The sequence below is a fragment of the Ranitomeya variabilis genome, chromosome 4 (assembly GCF_051348905.1).
Source record: "Ranitomeya variabilis isolate aRanVar5 chromosome 4, aRanVar5.hap1, whole genome shotgun sequence".
Lineage (NCBI taxonomy): Eukaryota > Metazoa > Chordata > Amphibia > Anura > Dendrobatidae > Ranitomeya > Ranitomeya variabilis.
Window position 1 is genome coordinate 324,358,777 of NC_135235.1, and position 13,243 is coordinate 324,372,019.

Genomic DNA, 13,243 nt, shown 5'->3' on the forward strand with positions numbered 1-13,243 from the left:
CGATACCAAAATAATTATTTTTTCTATAAAATAGTTTTTATCGTATAAAAGCGCCAAAACATAAAAAAATGATATAAATGAGATATCGCTGTAATCGTACTGACCCGAAGAATAAAACTGCTCTATCAATTTTACCAAACGTGGAATGGTATAAACGCCTCTCCCAAAAGAAATTCATGAATAGCAGGTTTTTGGTCATTCTGCCTCACAAAAATCGGAATAAAAAGCGATCAAAAACGGTCACGTGTCCGAAAATGTTACCAATAAAAACGTCAACTCGTCCCGCAAAAAACAAGACCTCACATGACTCTGTGGACAAAATGTGGAAAAATTATAGGTCTCAAAATGTGGAGACGCAAAAACTTTTTTGCTATAAAAAGCGTCGCTGGTTTCACACTTGCATTTTTGTCTGCAGCGTTTTTTGCACAAAAAAACGCATGCGTTTTTTCCCTATGTTTAACATTGAAAACGCATGCGTTTTTTTGTACGCGTTTGGTCGCGTTTTCAAACGCATGCGTTTTTTTTCTGCATGCGTTCATTTTCAGAAATACAACCTGCAGTATTTTCTTGCGTTTTTAAGCACATGCGTTTGTTTGCATTAAAAACGCATGCATTTTTATCGAAAAAAATTATTTCAGTGCCACGTATTTCAGTGCCACGTATTTCAGTGCCACGTATCACGTATTTCAGTGCCACGTGTTTCAGTGCCACGTATTTAAGTGCCACGTATCACATATTTTAGTGCCACGTATTTAAGTGCCACGTATTTAAGTGCCACGTATTTAAATGCCACGTATTTAAGTGCCACGTATTTAAGTGCCACGTATTTCAGTGCCACGTATCACATATTTCAGTGCCACGTATTTCAGTGCCACGTATTTCAGTGCCACGTATTTCAGTGCCACGTATTTCAGTGCCACGTATCACGTATTTCAGTGCCACGTGTTTCAGTGCCACGTATTTAAGTGCCACGTATCACGTATTTCAGTGCCACGTATTTCAGTGCCACGTATTTCAGTGCCACGTATTTCAGTGCCACGTATTTCAGTGCCACGTATTTCAGTGCCACGTATTTCAGTCACGTTTAGGGTTAGGGTTAGGGGTAGGGTTAGGGTTAGGGTTAGGGCTAGGGTTGGAGGTAAAGTTAGGGTTGGGGCTAAAGTTAGGGTTGGGGCTAAAGTTAGGGTTAGGGTTTGGATTACATTTACATTTGGATTAGGGTTGGGATTAGAATTATGGGTGTGTCAGGGCTAGGGGTGTGGTTAGGGTTACCGTTGGGATTAGGGTTAGGGGTGTGTTTGGGTTAGGGTTTCAGGTAGAATTGGGGAGTTTCCTCTGTCCAGGCACATCAGGGGCTCTCCAAGCGCGACATGGCGTCCAATCTCAATTCCAGCCAATTCTGCGTTGAAAAAGTAAAACAGTGCTCCTTCCCTTCCGAGCTCTCCCGTGCGCCCAAAAAGGGGTTTACCCCAACATATGTGTTATCAGCGTACTCGGGACAAATTGAACAACAACTTCTGGGGTCCAAGTTCTCTTGTTATCCTTAGGAAAATAAAAATTTGGGGGGCTAAAAATCATTTTTGTGGGAAAAAAAAGATGTTTTATTTTCACGGCTCTGCGTTATAAACTGTAGTGAAACACTTGGGGGTTCAAAGTTCTCACAACACATCTAGATAAGTTCCTTGGGAGGTCTAGTTTCCAATATGGGGTCACTTCTGGGGGGTTTGTACTGTTTGGGTACATCAGGGGCTCTGCAAATGCAACGTGACGCCTGCAGACCAATCCATTTAAGGCTGCATTCCAAATTGCGCTCCTTCCCTTCCAAGCTCTGTCATGCACCCAAACAGTGGTTCCCCCCCACATATGGGGTATCAGCGTACTCAGGACAAATTGGACAACAACTTTTGGGGTCTAATTTATCCTGTTACCCTTGTGAAAATACAAAACTGGGGGCTAAAAAATCATTTTTGTGAAAAAAAAAAAAATTATTTTCACGGCTTTGCGCTATAAACTTTAGTGAAACACTTGGGGGTTCAAAGCTCTCAAACCACATCTAGGTAAGTTCCTTGGGAGGTCTAGTTTCCAATATGGGGTCACTTGTGGGGGGTTTGTACTGTTTGGGTACATCAGGGGCTCTGCAAATGCAACGTGACGGCTGCTGACCAATCCATTTAAGTCTGCATTCCAAATGGCGCTCCTTCCCTTCCGAGCTCTGTCATGCGCCCAAACAGTGGTTCCCCCCCACATATGGGGTATCAGCGTACTCAGGACAAATTGGAAAACAAATTTTGGGGTCCAATTTATTCTGTTACCCTTGTAAAAATACAAAGCTAGGGGCTAAATATCATTTTTGAGAAAAAAAAAAAAATATTTTCACGGCTCTGCGTTATAATCTGTAGTGAAACACTTGGGGGTTCAAAGCTCTCAAAACACATCTAGATAAGTTCCTTAGGGGGTCTACTTTCCAAAATGGTGTCACTTGTAGGGAGTTTCAATGTTTAGGCACATTAGGGGCTCTCCAAACGCAACATGGCGTCCCATCTCAATTCCAGTCAATTTTGCATTGAAAAGTCAAATGGCGCTCCTTCCCTTCCAAGCTCTGCCATGCGCCCAAACAATGGTTTACACCCACAAATGGGGTATCATCGTACTCAGGACAAATTGCACAACATTTTTTGGGGTCCAATTTCTTCTCTTACTCTTGGGAAAATAAAAAATTGGGGGCAAAAACATCATTTTTGTGAAAAAATATGATTTTTTATTTTTACGGCTCTGCATTATAAACTTCTGTGAAGCACTTGGTGGGTCAAAGTGCTCACCACACATCTAGATAAGTTCCTTAGGGGGTCTACTTTCCAAAATGGTGTCACTTGTAGGGAGTTTCAATGTTTAGGCACATCAGGGGCTCTCCAAATGCAACATGGCGTCCCATCTCAATTCCAGTCAATTTTGCATTGAAAAGTCAAATGGCGCTCCTTCCCTTCCAAGCTCTGCCATGCGCCCAAACAATGGTTTACACCCACATATGGGGTATCAGCGTACTCAGGACAAATTGCACAACAACTTTAGGGGTCCATTTTCTCCTGTTACCCTTGGTAAAATAAAACAAATTGGAGCTGAAATAAATTTTGTGTGAAAAAAAGTTAAATGTTCATTTTTATTTAAACATTCCAAAAATTCCTGTGAAACACCTGAAGGGTTAATAAACTTCTTGAATGTGGTTTTGAGCACCTTGAGGGGTCCAGTTTTTAGAATGGTGTCACACTTGAGTATTTTCTATCATATAGACCCCTCAAAATGACTTCAAATGAGATGTGGTCCCTAAAAAAAAATGGTGTTGTAAAAATGAGAAATTGCTGGTCAACTTTTAACCCTTATAACTCCGTCACAAAAAAAAATTTTGGTTCCAAAATTGTACTGATGTAAAGTAGACATGTGGGAAATGTTACTTATTAAGTATTTTGCGTGACATATGTCTGTGATTTAAGGGCATAAAAATTCAAAGTTGGAAAATTGCAAAATGTTCAAAATTTTCGCCAAATTTCCATTTTTTTCACAAATAAACGCAAGTTATATCGAATAAATTTTACCACTAACATGAAGTACAATATGTCACGAGAAAACAGTGTCATAATCGCCAAGATCCGTCAAAGCGTTCCAGAGTTATAGCCTCATAAAGGGACAGTGGTCAGAATTGTAAAAATTGGCCTGGTCATTAACGTGCAAACCACCCTTGGGGGTGAAGGGGTTAAAGATTGAAAAAAAAAAAAAAGTGCTTTCAGACCTCAAATAATGCAAAGAAAACAAGTTCATAATCATTTAGAAACAGCAATACTAATGTTTTAACTCAGGACAAGTTCAGAAATCAAGATTTTGTGGAATAACCATGATTTTTAATCACAGCTTTCATGCATCTTGGCATGCTTTCCACCAGTCTTTCACACTGTTTCTGGAGCACAAATGTAAGCAGCTCTTCTTTGTTTGATGGCTTGTGACTTTCCATCATCCTCTTGATTACATTCCAGAGGTTTTCAATGGGGTTCAGGTCTGGAGATTGGGCTGCCCATGACAGGGTTTTGATGTGGTTGTATCTTAATTTTTGCCAGAGCTGTATATACGTATGTAGGATTGCTAGAGAGGGATATCTGAACCCTCGCTTGACTGCAAAAGGACTTCAGAAAGATTTAGCAGATTCTGAAGTCGTGGTACATTGTTTTACTCTTTAGAGACACCTGCACATATATGGCAGTCATGGAAGAGAAATCAGAAGAAAACCTCTCATGCATCCTCACCATAAAACTCAGTGTCAGAAGTATGCAAAAGTACTTGTAAACAAGCCTGATGCATCGCTGATAGCGCCCGAAGTGTGATGCATGCAGATCATGGTTGCCAAGGGGGATGGCGCTCTGACCCGTCGCATCACATGGTCAGCCAGGAAGTTATGCAAATTCCTGGGCTCATGCTATGCACCCTTGCAGTGTAATTTATGCCCGATCGAACCACAACTAGTGGGGTAATATTTAAGGTAGCTTAAGACATACAGTACATCATGTCACGCCCCCTGAGGAAACCCACACGAAGCACGAGTCAGGGCTGTTAGCAGGGCCGGTTTTAGGCAAAGTGGGGCCCTAGGCAAAGTTTAAAATGGGGCCCCAAATGCTGTCATATTGCACATCAAGCAGAAGCATTTCGGTTGTATTTACATGTGCTGATCTCAGGCTGCTAAACGAGTGTGATCGACAATACTGAAGTCGTTGGACGCTTGTTTCCCGGCCTCTTTCCACCATCTGAGAAAGAATGAAGGGGACAGAACGATCACTAACAGATCACCATACAGTATCATGTTATCAGCAGCACATCTACAGTTTACACCGGTGATGTGCTGCTGAGAACAATGATTTTTATTCCGGCATAAACAATCCACTCACCCAATGAATATGCTGCATTTTGCTTGTTTAGTATAATATACCCCATAGTCCTCCATATATTATAATGTGCACCACAGTCCTCCATATTGTAAAATGCACACCCCATAGTCCTCTATATAATATAATGTGCCCCATAGTCCTCCATATAGTATAATACACTCCTCATAGTCCTCCATATAGTATTATACACTTCCCATAGTCCTCCATATAGTATAATACACTCCTCATAGTCCTCCATATATTAAAATATACTCCTCAGTCCTGCATATAGCATAATACACTCCACACAGTGCTCCATATAGTATAATGCACCGCCATAGTCATCCATGTAGTACAATTCACTTCCCATAGTATAATGCACCCCATAGTTCTTCATATAGTATAATGTATTCCCCATAGTCCTCGATACAGTATAATTCAGCCCATATATAGTATAAACCAGCCACCACCCCACAGAGTATAATGCAGCTACCCCACAGAGTATAATGCAGCCACCCCACAGAGTATAATGCAGCCACCCCAGAGTATAATGTAACCCCCCAGTGTATAATGTAACCTCCCAATAGAATATAATGCAGCCCCCCATATAGTATAATGTAGCCCCCTCATAGAGTATGATACAATTACCCCTCATAGAATATGAATATAATACAGCCCCACATAGAATATACTGTAGCCCGAACAAGATATAATACAGCCCACCTCCCCATAGAGTATAATGTTGCCCCATCAAAGGGTATGATGCAATCATCCCTCATAAAATCTAATAAAGCCCCCCACAGAATATAATGCAGCCCCCATAGTATATAACACAGCCTCCTCCATAGAATATAATGTATAATGTACCCCCCAAATATATAACACAGCCACATAGTATATAACACAGCCTCCCCCATAGAATATAATATACTCCCATAGTATATAGCACAGCCCACATAGTAGTATATAGAACAGCCCACACAGTAGTATATAGCACAGCCCACACAGTAGTATATAGAACAGCCCACAGAGTAGTATAAAGCACTGCCCACACAGTAGTATACAGCACAGACCACAGAGTAGTATATAGCACTGCCCACACAGTAGTATACAGCACTGCCCACACAGTAGTATACAGCACAGCCCACAGAGTAGTATACAACACTGCCCACACAGTGGTATACAGCACTGCCCACACAGCAGTATACAGCACAGCCCATACAGTAGTATACAGCACAGCCCACACAGTAGTATACAGCACAGCCCACACAGTAGTATACAGCACAGCCCACAGTAGTGTATAGCACAGCCCACACAGTAGTGTATAGCATAGCCCACACAGTAGTGTATAGCACAGCCCACACAGTAGTACACAGCACTGCCCACAGTAGTATACAGCACTGCCCACAGTATTATACAGCACTGCCCACAGTAGTATACAGCACTGCCCACACAGTAGTATACAGCACTGCCCACAGTAGTATACAGCACTGCCCACACAGTAGTATACAGCACTGCCCACAGTAATATACAGAACTGCCCACAGTAGTATACAGCACTGCCCACACAGTAGTATACAACACTGCTCCCTGCTCCTGTGTCGGCGGCTACCACTGCACTGCCTGACACACAGTGAGTACACGATGACGCGCACCCCCTGTGTCAGAGGCAGAGCAGGGAATGATGGGAGAGGGAGCGTCAGGTGATGATCTCTCCTCCATTATTGCTTTGAACTGTACCGGCAGATGCCGGTATAGTTCAATGCGGCGGGGGAGTCAGCGCTGGCACCAGGTGGGCCCCCTTGCCTCACAGGGGCCCCATAGCGGCTGCGTGACTTGCCACTAGCTGGGGGCCCCTGGAGGAGTGGGGGCCCCAGGCAGATGCCTGGTCTGCCTGCCCCTAACACCAGCCCTGGCTGTTAGTCTTGAGTGCATAGAGATACACATGGTGTCAGGACTCTGAACATTTTTTATTACCTTTTTGTGCATTACTGCCCTTTTCCAAGATGTCGTCTTTGGTCTCATGTGCACTGTGTCTTCCTGCTATAAAACTCCACCCCAGCCTTCAGTCTGTGCTAGAGTATTCTGCCTTGCATCCAGCTCCTGACCTCTGGTAACTCACTGGCTATATACCTGCTCCTGTGAACCTGTGGGGTTATCCTGCTACTCTGCTCTGAGTTCCTGCTGCATACACCAGTTCCAGTAATCCTCCTTCATCTGCTGCTCGTGTTTGCTTCCATCTGCATTTGCTGGATATGTAAGCTGTTTCTGCTCTGCAAGAACCTGAGACTATTACCCAGACCTCCCTGGTTGAGCTAAGATATTATTTGAACTGCCTTATAAGCATATCTATCTGTGTTGTGGACTAAGCAAGGACTTATTCGTGTTAAGTATGCTCAAGAATAATTGTGCTTCATAGACTTTCTGCGTGATTGCATTTTCCTCTGAAGTTTCCTTTAGACTGCTGAGCTGCATTTGATATTTGCACCAAGTGTTGTGAACTTGAGTTTCTCTCTGCACCTGTTTGAATCACCGTGTGATAATATAGACTCTACCACTTATAAAACTGTGTCCTGTAGTTGTCTTGTTCCACGCAAAGAGTCTCCTGAGTTATCCCCTATAATTATTGCACATGGGTAAGAATGACCACCTGGGTTTATTGGCATTGAAATAAGGTTGTGGTACTAACATGTATTATGTCACTATGCAGAAATGATGGCTGTACACTATCATTTTGCCTATCAGCGATATTCACTTGCCTCTTTCTGTTTTTGCCTTGACCCTTGGAGTTGGCTAGTTACATTTCCACAGTCCTGGACATTTTGTTACTAATACTCCCAGGAGAGGTATTCTCCCTTTCCTGATACTGTCTGTGCTGATTCTAATTATCTGAGTCCTTTCTCTGTAATCATTTTGTCTTTAGGTATTTGGTATGTTCTATTGACCTTTTCTAAAATTTGTGATATGAAATAATATTCATTGACTTTTAATATACAGACTATGTGACTCCTTGTTTTCTAGTCTCTCACCTCTTGTTTGGAGTGTTCTGTTGATTAACCATATAGGACTATGTGGTGATTAGGCCCGTGTTCACATTTTAGGGATGATTTCTGTTCTGTTAATTCTGTTGCAGCCAATAAGCATGCAGGGATAGTCTGCCAGTCATTGTATTGTCATAGCCATCTTGGTATTACTGTGATTGGCTGGCCATATTAACATCAAAAGACGCTGGCCTGCTCGGCACACTGACAGCATTGCACATATCAGCGACAGTTCGTATTGTAGGGAGATAGTATTTGTCCAGGGCTGTATGTGCACAGTTGAATGAATCAGAGTTTTCTATCATTGATATTGGTGTTGATTCTGATAACAGTCCTTCTAAGAGCTAACCAAGTTCTTTGCTGTTTGTATCAGATACATTCTGAATTTAGCCTAGAGACAGTTGCAGGAGAAGGGAGAGTGGTAGAATAAAGGCTCTAGGCATGGCGGAGAGCTTCACAGTGTGTTACAAAATATATAGCAGCTGCACATATCCAGAGGTTTTTTTTTGGTGGGGAGAAAAAAAATGTGTATATTGTCACTCATTCAGTATTACGGGATTAGTGGTATATTTCTGTGTTATATAACACTCCAATAAAGCACAGCAGAATTTGTTTGGATTCAATTACTCATCCATAAAGTATTATGTGCTTTCTGCTACATTTCAGTGGTATATATAATAAAGAAAACCTTCAAAAATTTGTTATGGATTCAAAGATTCATCCATACACTTTAAAGCGGTTCTTTTTACATTATGGTGGTATATGAAACTGGAAAAAACCTTCCAAAACTTTTTAAGGATTCATTGACTCATTCATACTCTGTAATGCGGTTCATGTTACATTATGATGGTATAAAAAACTTAAAAAAAACCTTCCAAAATGTATTATGGATTAAATAATTCATTCATATTGAAATGCAGTTCTTTTTACATTATGGTGGTATATTGCGTAATACTCAAAAAAAGCATTTGCATTTTTTCCGTGATTAAAATTACAGTGTTTCAAACATTTTAAAAAACACTTGGCCTGGTTCAGTTCAGAAAATATTTTGGTTCAAAAAATTGACTATTGTTATATTTACTGTAGAACCTGCTTTGTGTGAAATTTCATTGGTTTAAAATAAAAAAAGCAAAATTTTTCTGCTACAGGTGTAGAAATTTGGTTATTCAAATATTGACTATTGTCATATATACTCTAGAACTTGGTTTGTGTGAAATTTTCTTGGTTTGAAATAAAAAGATAACTGGCTTACTACAGGTGTAGAACTTTGGTTGTTTCAAAATTCACTATTTTCATATATACTGTAGAACTTGTTTGTGTGAAATTTCGTTGATATGAAATAATAAGTAAATATGCCCTGCAACAGGCATACACAATTGGTCCCTCAGTACTCGGTCTCCTGCTGCCACTATTTCTCCTGGTGTGATATCCCCGCCTTGTACCAGCACATTTCCAGGAACATCACCCATGCCCTTACCAACACGGTTACTGTGTTTGTCCACAGTGTGGAGGCTATGCCCGAGCCCCACCTCGGCAAGGCTCGTGTTTTACAGATGCCGAGGATTTCTAATATCTAATTTTCTCAATTCCAGGGCTCTAAAAGTGATCAGTGACCTTCATAGGGATGTAATAAAAGGGAGTACACATAATCAGGTGCAAAAAAAACCATTTACTTACCATAAAAGTAATAACTTTAAAAGCACACATTTCACAACTCCCGCAAAATAGCCCCCAGTTTTCAACACATAACTATTATTAAAAAGTAAATATAGGGGAAAAAGGTTAATTTTTAATTCTTTATTTAGATTTTTTCAGAATAACAAATACAATAACGTAAAAGAACTTACATCGTCAAATCACCACAATAATGGAACAGCCATTTTGAATAAAGTGTCTTAGACTAGTCCGTTTGGTGACCATTAAGAAGTCACTCGATAGGGATCAGCTTATGCCGTTGATCGGAAAGACATCGGATACAAGTCCGTGTAACAGGTTAAACTTAAGAAAAACAACTTTCAGGTATAAAACATAACAAGGATGAATTATAATTAGCAGCTCAAGAGATCAGGAGCGAGATCCCCTGAACGTCTGCAGTGATGAGACAATTAGGACATTTGAAGAAAAAGTAGTCAAGACAAAAACATGGCAAGTAGTAAAGAATATAATTGAGAATTAACTGAAATGATAAAACTAATTAGAGTTCGGGTCCATACACTGCGGCTCTAGAACAGCGAAAAGTGCCGTAAAAGGTTGGATTGCAGGGAGAAATGCATTTGGTAGAGTCATGGGGGAGTAGATGAAGTACGTCGCCAGGGAAGCCACGTTTTTAGAAATTTTTCATGTGTACGTGATTCCCAGCTAGATAATTCCTCCATCCTATAAATATCTTGAACTTTGTTTACCCATTCACTCAAGGTAAGGGGAGACATTTGTCTCCAATGTAATGAGATCAAGTGTTTTGCTGCAGCTACCAATAGATGGAGCAGGTCGTGCTTCTTAGGTTCATAAGAATTTGTAGGGAGCTGCAGCAGCACTTCTTGGGTTGCTAAATTTCTTTTAATTATAACCAACCGGAGGAGGTACTTAAATATCTCATTCCAGTATTTAGAAATTATTGGACAAAGCCAAAAAATATGGATTAAGGAGCCCACCGACTTCAAACATCTCCAACAGTGGGGTTAATCAGACAGGCCTAGATGGTAAAGTCTTTCGGGGGTTCTATACCAGCGTGAAAAGATTTTAAAGGCATTTTCCTGTAACAGAACACATCTTGAAAAACCATGTGAGTTACTCAAAATTTGCCTTGTCTCTCGAGAAGACAGGGATAAGTTAAGTTCTGTTTCCCATGAGGATAGATATAGTGGTTTGAAGTAGGTGGCGGGGGGAATAAGGTTAGTGTATAGTTTAGAGATAAGTTTAGGGGGCGGGGATCTAAGCCTGACAAGAAGTTCTAGCCAAAGCCAATCGGTGTTATTTTTTACTTCAGACTTAAGTTTTGAGATAATATGTTGTACGTGATGTTTTTGTAGGAAGTCGCGAGGACTAGGGTTGAGCGACTTTTCATTTTTTGAGAACTTTCTCAAAAGTTGGGTCGAGTGAAATCGGCCGATCTTATTGAAAAGTCGGGGTCGGGGATCAGCCAAAACACGAAACCCAATGCAATTCAATGGGGAAGCATAATTTATTAATATTTGCTTCAGCGCGATAATGTTGAAAAGCCGGTAATTCAATTGCCGGCTTTTCATTTCTCCTGCCTAAACCCGACATGATATGAGACATGGTTTACATACAGTAAACCATGTCATATCCCCCTTTTTTTGCATATTCCACACTACTAATGTTAGTAGTGTGTATGTGCAAAATTTCGGCGCTGTAGCTATTAAATTTAAGGGTTAAATCGTGGAAAAAAATTGGCGTGGGCTCCCGCGCAATTTTCTCCGCCAGAGTGGTAAAGCCAGTGACTGAGGGCAGATATTAATAGCCTAGAGAGGGTCCATGGTTTTTGGCCCCCCCCTGGCTACAAACATCTGCCCCCAGCCACCCCAGAAAAGGCACATCTGGAAGATGCGCCAATTCTGGCACTTGGCCACTCTCTTCCCACTCCCATGTAGCGGTGGGATATGGGGTAATGAAGGGTTAATGCCACCTTGCTATTGTAAGGTGACATTAAGCCAGATTAATAATGGAGAGGCGTCAATTCTGACACCTATCCATTATTAATCCAATTGTATGAAAGTGTTAAAAAACACACACACACGATTAAAAACTATTTTAATGAAATAAACACACAGGTTGTTTTAATATTTTATTGCTCTCTCAATCCACCTGAAGACCCTCGCTTGGAAAAATAATAAACCAACAATATACATACCCTTTGATGAACTGTCACGTCCCACGAGGTAAATCCATCTGAAGGGGTTAAAATATTTTACAGGCAGGAGCTCTGCTATAATGCAGCTGTGCTCGTGCCTGTAAACCCCGGGGAATGAAGGAAATGTAGGTCAATGACCTATAGGTACCTTCAGTTGCGGTGATGTGCCCCCTGGTGGATGTCGTCATATGACCTGGAGCGTGGAAAAAAGTTCCCAGGCACCTGGCTGTCGGGCTCCAGGAAGCAGGTGAAGGCAGTCCCCCAACCTCCCGAAGAAGGATGAGTAAAAGCGAACACTTGAAGAGGATTACTGTGTTACCCTGCTTATCATTTTTTACTGGCTTGCACTTTGTACAAAACCTGTAAGAGTGTAGGGGTACGGCAACTACACTTTAAAAATATTTGAAAGCGTCTGTCAATTGTTCCCTTTTAGAGATTTGTGGATGAACCTCTTTATAATTTTTTCCTGGTTTGCACTTTCTGCAAAGCCTTTATGAGTGTAGAAATACATAAACTAAACTTTGAAAATATTTATATTCCAATTTTATTTCTGGATACAATAAGTCATCCATACAGTTTAACGCTGTTATTGGCACATTACAGTGATATGTAAAACTGAAAAAAAACATTATTCTGTATAAGTAATATATGAGACCCATTGTACTGTATGGAGTATAATATTGGGCAATTATAATGTATGGAGCAATACATGGGGCCCATTATGCTGAAATGAGCAATACTGTATGGAGCATTATATGAGTTGCCCACAATACTATAAGGAGGAGAGATGGGCAAACCCGAAGAGTAAAGTTCGGCGTCTGTACCAAACACCTACTGTTTGAGCACCGACACCCAACACGGACTTCAACAAGAAATCTGTGTTAACTGTTTTTGTTTGACGGTGAAATCATCCCCGCTGGTCAGAGAGCCGTGATTCCCACGCTGTCAAAAGACAGCGCGAGCACTCAGGTGTGATTGGAGGTATAAAGTTTACCTCCGGTCACTGGTATCATCTGATGGGACAACTGCTTCCATCATCTGAAACCTGCTGCTGCAGCTCCTAAATTAATAATTAAACAAAAAAAAAAACTGGTGTGGGTTCCACCCCATTTTTGACAACCAACCTCACTAAAGTAGACAGCTGGGGGCTGGTAATGGGCCATGGATATTTGCCCCCAAGCCTAAAAATGGCAGCCCGCAGCTGCCCAGAAAAGGCACATCTATTAGATACGCCAATTCTGACACTTTGCCTGGCTCTTCCCACATGCCCTGTAGTGGTGATAATTGGGGGGGGTTTGATGTCACCTTTGTATTGTCCGGTGACTTCAAGCCTGTAATAAACCAATAATAATAAAACAACAATATACCATACCTGTCCATCATTCTTTCCCACGCCGTAATCCATGTCTGGGGGAAAACCAGTTT